At 38.0% G+C, this 7,070-nt stretch overlaps 1 long non-coding RNA gene across 1 annotated transcript; it reads left to right on the top strand.

Annotated features, from left to right (window-relative positions):
- The first annotated feature begins 6 nt into the window (after nt 1-6).
- LOC108296406 lies at nt 7-4,522 on the top strand. Its single transcript, XR_001821847.2, has 2 exons — nt 7-1,556; nt 3,136-4,522. It is a non-coding gene; the product is annotated as an uncharacterized LOC108296406 (long non-coding RNA).
- The last annotated feature ends 2,548 nt before the right edge of the window (nt 4,523-7,070 follow it).

Here is a 7,070-nt window from a genome sequence, read left to right as displayed (position 1 = left end):
TTTTCTTTTTAAAGTACACTTCTTCCTAAGGTTGACTTGTTTTAGGGATAGCCAAACCTACAGGTTCTTCTAATTGATATACTCATCTCACCAACACTAATGTTAATGTTATTTTTAATGCATTTCAAAGAGGTCATCAAACCAATAGAAGTTCAGAACTGGACAAGAATGGCCAGCCAGTAAATTCTAGACTTTCTCTTTGAAACCTCATTTCTTATAATGCAAGAATGTAACCTCTTAATTGCTCTATTTGTATTACATCATCATGTTTGGACTTTCCTAGATACCCTTGACCTCTCTGGTGTTTCCTGTTATGGTGAGTCTGTTCTAACAACCTTATTATAGTCATGTTTTTGCACATTAACCACACTCCATGGAAGAAGCCGTTTAACATGAGACTTGTTCCTAAGTACTACACTGGCTCTGGCTTCCAAGTAGAGGATTACCCTTTGATTACTTTATCTGGCTACGAGGACAGAAAGATTCTTGGGAGCCAACCTCCCATCAGGTCAACTATTTTGCTACAGATACTACTTTGCAGGTTTAGTCCCCTATACTTTGAGGTCTTCAGCCTCAATTTGACTTCCTGTCTTGTTCAATGAGAATTTTGGAGTTATGTCAGGTGAAGAATCAATCTATCCAGTCTGGAATGTTGCTGGGAGGAGGGCTGTCTTTCTGTAATGGGAGAAAGTGTTTATTTGAACTACAGAGTAAGTTGTAGGCTATAATGTATTGTGCAATTGTTTGATTTTAAAGAAAGCATAGCTTTACTCTTCCAAAACTGAACATCTTACGTCGGCATTCCTATTTATTATGAGCTGCGCTGGGCCTTACAGATATTGTTTCCTGGATCCTCTAACAAGTTAATTATTGATATTAATCCTCTAATAAATTAATTATTAATGTACATTGTACAGATAAATGTAATTGGAGAGAAAATAATTTTAACAGGATCAGAATCCCTTCCAGTTCCAATTTAAATTTGAAGGCTTAATTCATGGCATCTTATAGTTCAAAGAAAGCTTTGAATTGTTTAGTATATACTAACACATATTAAAGAATGAGAAGTATGGATAAATTTCCCAATAGTTGCCTAGCAGAAGCATATACTTAGTAAGTATATGACTTACTAAGCAGGTGATCACGAGTGATTTAGGGAGCCCTTTGTAGCTTTCCCCTATTTACCTTTAGCCTTTTTCCATATCACCAATGACCTCTTAATTTTCATATTGCCTATAGAATTAAGTTACCCTGTCCAAGAAGTCACTTTGTTTTACCCTGGCCCCAGTGCATTCTTAAATATCAGGGGTTATATTCCCTTTTACTCGGGCATTGGATGCCTCATGTTGCCTTATATCAAACTTTAAATGATATCCTCATGTCCTGAGGGCAGGACGGTAGAAGAAGAACTCATTTGGCATTAGACTTTTTCATGATGGACAACCTGCTGCTTATTTGGAAGACCTTCATCTTCAAAATATTGATCCAAGTCCTTTGGGGCTGCTGCTACTGCCAGAGTTGTTTTGAGTTTGACAGTACCTCTCCAGAGCCTTAAGGTAAGGGACATGTGGTTTGAAAGGTGAAATACAAGTCCATAATCTATAAAATACTAGAGCTTAATAGATGACTACTTCATTACTCTGATTATACCCATCAATTTTTAGGTTTGAACATTGAGATATGGGATTGGATGTGGGGTGGCTTGTCTGTACTTCCCCAGGCTAGATTGAAAACTCAAACCAACTGCACGTGCCCCTTCGAGTACTTTGTTTTTGGAGTTTAAGACGTTTTAGGGTCTTGGCTTCTCATTTATTATATAACAAAAGGGAAATAAAAAGTAAGAGTGGGATAGTGTATAACTAGTAAACATTTCCTGTAATATAATTGTTGATGTTATTAGGAATTTTATTCCTGAGGGTTTGGGAGAGGAGGGAAAGAGGGGAAGGGATGGAGGGTCCACCTAGAGTCTGTTTCAAAGAAGGAAAAAACTGCATAATGCTTTGAAGAAATTGATCATCAGTCCGAGAAGAAATGTGATCACATCACCCCCAAGTCTGCCCCCATCTCGTTACGAGTCATAGCCCTACTTTTACCCCCTTTTGCTGGTTTCATGTATTTTGAGGGTTAGCAATTGTTCATGCTCTGGGTGAATTCAAACACTGTGTGAGGGACCAGTTGGTTTAGGCCATAAGAACTATATAGAACGGATGGTTTCTTGTGATGTGGGGCTGTGGTGTCTGCGTGATGGGGAGCATCAGAGAAGGCGTTTGGGGCAGGATGGAGGGAAGGGTGCATATCCTGTAAGAATCAGGGGACAGTGATTTGTAACTGATCATGTGCCCTAAAAGTCAGTAATGGCTGAAGCTCTACTACCAAGCCCTGACAAGCAACCATTGTGATTATTAGCAGTGACTGAAAAATATTACTACTTTGCAGCTTTACTATTTCACTTTCAACCTGCTCAGTATGTTGAAAATGAAGTTTATGGACTATCTTTATATAGAAGTACCAACTTGTAATGCCACCATTACATTCAGGTTTCCTCCCTGCCCTTCCCTGGCTTCTAGTGCCATGTTGGGGTTGATGGGCCAGCCTGTGTCCTGTCAGTGTTTTCTGAGTACTTATTATTCTATTCAGTTTTTGGATTGATGGGAGAGAGGCAGAGGGGCTAAAATGGGGATTGAGCTATGTATATTTCTAAAGATTTCTTGTGGATTTCACATGTTCCAAGTAATCTTAGTGTTTGGTAAGTACAGGACATTTAAGCAGCAAACACAGCTACAGACATTAGAAGTCATCTGGTTCAGCAAGTTGGCTTTAAGCATTTCCTATATTCCATGTTTTACGCTTGAAGGTACAGTTAAGAAAAGTTAACTTACTGAGAAGTTCTATTGATCCTGGAACTATATTCACCTGATACAGGAAACCAGTGTTCTTCAAAAGTGATGAGAATGCCTTGACAAGATGATAGGAACCAGCACTGTATATTTGTTCCCCAGGGAACACTGCAACATGTAGGCAAAGCCCTTGGTGACCTAATAATACGTATTTATGAAATTCCATGGGTTCCTTGGGATGGGGCTAAAAGTGTTAGCTTTGGGTTAGCTGTGCTTTTCACCAACTTCTGCTTGACAGGATCAGAAGACTGCTGAGACAGATACGGCTATGCTAAGCTCTTCATGTTCATCTTAGGGACTCACTGCATTCTATTTTTTAACTACGTGTGCTACTCAGAGTTAGGAGATCTTGGATGGGACTCCAAAACGATTTAACAGATTCCATACCTTATGTTAGGACCAGAGCAGGTAGTAAAGCATGTAGTGATATGATTTTGACCCAGAAGGATGGTTTTGGGTATCAACCTCAAGAATGTCTGCAAAAGGTTTTCAATGAAGACAACAAAGAATACCAGTGCTTTCATCGGGAGGAGGAATGAGCCTGATGGTTGTAGTGCCTTTTGCTTGTGGTACACGTAGCCAAAGGAGCTCTGTGATGCCAACAGACATTGAGAAAGGTAATCTTGGATCACTGCCAGCTGAATTGGCCAGTGCACCTTGCATTGAGTACTCTATATTGCATTATCTGTCCTTTTTATGAGGTGCTTATTGTACTTAGTTTTTAGGGCCCTGAAAGCTTTCTTTGCACTTACTGGTTCAAATCCTAGCATCAACTACATGTTAAAAGTAGTCAAGAAAAGAATGATTTGGCTTATTTTAAGCTTTAAGAGTAACATACTGACAGCTTATGAATATATATATACAATATAATTTATATCATAATATGAATATATAACCAGCTTAACTCATCTTCAGATTTAGATCCAGCACACAAAATAGCATTTTAAAGCAAAATACTTTGGATTTTATGCATGAGGGAACTACAAACTGTACACTTTCCACAAGGGGGGGAATAAATACTTTTTTCTGTGTCCTTGGAGTATGGGTGGGATTCGTGGATACATTTCTCTGGTTCACCATTTCAGTGATGTTAAGGAACCTCATGTTGCAGCACAGAAGATTTTTCATCGTTGGAAGTTAAGGTTAGTTCACTTTCATTGATTCCTCCCTACACTGGACTAAAGCATTTAATCTGGAAACGCATAGGTCTCTATATAGCTTATCATAACTTCTATCCATAGAAAGGGGCTTTCAACAACCTGTCAGTATATTGTGAAATGTCTCCTATATCAACTGGTAATAAGAAATCAGAATTACAGCATTAATGAAGTATCACCTAGATTGAACTAAGCAGGAAAATTTTAGATGGTAGTATACTATCACAACCAATACATAACGGTTCCTGAATCCTAAAAAGGTGGAGTTCTTTATGGTATTAGTGCCTATCTTCAAATTACTTGCTCTCTGGAAAGATGCTGATAAAGTTTTGTCTGGCACCATAGTATCCCTGCTCTATGGGAACCATATCTGTACAATAGAATCTCCACCCACTGGCAAGATGATAGCTTCAAGGACCGTCATCTTCCAAGTGGGCATGAAGCTGTTAGCTTTTTTTTTTTTTTTTTTTTTTTTTTTTTTTTTTTTTTTTTGCGCTTCTTAGTCAACTGGGGTTTTTCTGCTGTGGTTCTGAACCATTTACTTGGTAGACGGGGTTATATATTCCGAGTTAACCACTACTGGGTTAAGGGACCTAATGTTATTAGTATCCACTTAACTAATTTCAAACATACTTCCTAGGACACAGTTTCATAAAACTAAGGTTTAACAGACTGAAACCCAAAATTAGTAATATAACTTCCCTTAGCCGTTTTTAATGAATGCCTTAGTAATACTTTGGCTTCTTGAAGAGAAGCTAATGCCAGAACCCTTTGAAATCGTCCATCTGCAGCCAGGCGTGGTGGCTCACACCTGTAATCCCAGCACTTTGAGAGGCTAGGAAGGGCAGATCATGAGGTCAGGAGTTCAACACCAGCCTGTCCAACATAGTGAAACCCCATCTCTACTTAAAAAAAAAAAAAAAAAAAAAAAAAAACAAACCTGGGCATGGTGGCCATTGCCTGTAGTCCTAGCTACTTGGGAGGCTGAAGGAGGAGAATTGCTTGAACCTGGGAAGTGATGGTTGCAGTGAGCCGAGATCGTGCCAGTGCACTCCAACCTGGGCAACACAGTGAGACTGTCTTAAAAAAAAAAAAAAATCCTTGCCTCTTTTATACATGTTGATATATGCTGCTTTGCAGTTGCATTGTCAACATCCACTCCCAGATTATTGCTGTCCCGAAGTAGGATAAAAAAGTGCTACCCTATTTTCTGGCTTCCCTGATTACTTTTTATATTTTGTGTGGAGACAAGGTTTTCTTGCTACGTTGCCCAGGATGGTCTTAAATTCCTGCGCACAAGCTATCTTACCACCTGGGCTCCTCAAAGTGCTGAGACTACAGGGATGAGCCATGGCACCTGCCCTGGTTTTTCAAATTGGATGTAACATCCAATTAGCAGTGAAACTCAGCAAATGGAGTATTTTAATCTGTGTATAATTGAAATTCCAATTTTGGTTTCTCAGGACAAAATGGGGAACAAGATTAATTGTTAGAGATATTGTTCATGCTTGCTTACATATACATAGTGATAGGCGAATTGTGTTTAGGGTTTTTTTGTTTGTTTTTGGTTTTGTTTTTGTTGTTTTGGTGCAATGTCTAATTACATTTGCCAACTGAAGTTACCTAGTGGGGATGTTTCCATTCTGTGCCAATTGATATTTGGTACAATTTGCTCAATAAAATTAAAGATTTGGTACTTGTTTTTGAAATGGTGAACCACTGATGTGCAAATCTGTAGTCCCTAATGTAGCCTTTGTTATCTGACATGTTTTACATCCATTTTGTCAAATCGATTCACCTCAAACTTCCTTAGATTTTTGCCAAATTTGTGTGATCACGTTGTGTTACTAATGTGTAATATCAGCCTATAACTTCAGCCAGCTACTTTTTATTTGTAGATGCTGCTTACAGGCTTGCAAATAGCACTGAATATGTGGAGTTCCTTGACTGTCTGTCCACTCTGTTGCCCCTTTAGAGAGTGCATTATGTGCACATTTCTTGTGTATTTTTCAGCTTAATTAGGATTCCTCAGTTCTTTCCAGCTGATATTAAAGGTTTTAAAGGAACTATTCAATGACATGTATTTCCATAAGTTTAGTACCTGGGTACTTTTTCTTGGGGGTAGGGATTGGCGAGGGGAGTCATGAATTTTTGGCAATGTTAAGTAGTATCTTATTGCCCATATTTTTCACATGTCTAAATGCAAAATTTTGTGATGTATTTTTCACAAATTATTCTGACTCTTCAGTAGTGCTTTATTTGCCCTCACAATGTTGCCCTTTATAAATTGAATTTATGAATGAAGAAATTCCTCTTAGTATAGCACTTCAGCAACATTGGAAATCAATCATTCAATAAAAAAGACATTTTTAAAGACGCTTTTACAAGTAGCAGAGGAAAAAAAGACATTTGACGAAGCAACCAACGTTTTTGCTGTAAGTGTAGAGGTAAATATCTTTTGGTCCTTTAGCTTGAATGTTTCATAACCAAATTTGATTTCTTACCATTGTCATTTGCAAGTACTTTCAGAGCTCTCTCCCCTGTATTGTTAGCATGTATTTTTCTATCATGTTTGTAATCTTAACATTTTTAATTTGGTGGTTCTTCAGGATCTTGGTAATAAATCAATTGGAAATTATGTACTAAGTTTGTCTACACAGCATCCTCTTTAGCTGGTGGCATAGAATCCAAATTTCAGAATCTGTATCTGCTCCTAAGTAATAGGAATATCATTCTTGTCCTACAGACAAAAGTAGTTTTTACAAGGACTTTTGACAAGTCAAAGTATATATAGTATGGGTGAATTTAGTCAGAAATATTTGCTAGATTCTCTTGGTTCTCATCTGGCCATTCAATCCCAGTAACTCTAGGTTAATAGTGTTCAGTTTTCATAGGTTGTAATGTATTGGGCCTTTCTGGATTCATTGTGGAATTCTGGACAGTTGATGTCTAATCACAAGTTCTAGGTGCATAATTTGTACCATGCAGTGTAGCATTTTGCTGATATAGATGGTTG

This window comes from Cebus imitator, unplaced genomic scaffold, assembly GCF_001604975.1.
Source record: "Cebus imitator isolate Cc_AM_T3 unplaced genomic scaffold, Cebus_imitator-1.0 Scaffold709, whole genome shotgun sequence".
Classification (NCBI taxonomy): domain Eukaryota; kingdom Metazoa; phylum Chordata; class Mammalia; order Primates; family Cebidae; genus Cebus; species Cebus imitator.
Note: the sequence above shows the minus strand (reverse complement) of the source record. Positions and strands in the feature narration are given on the sequence as shown.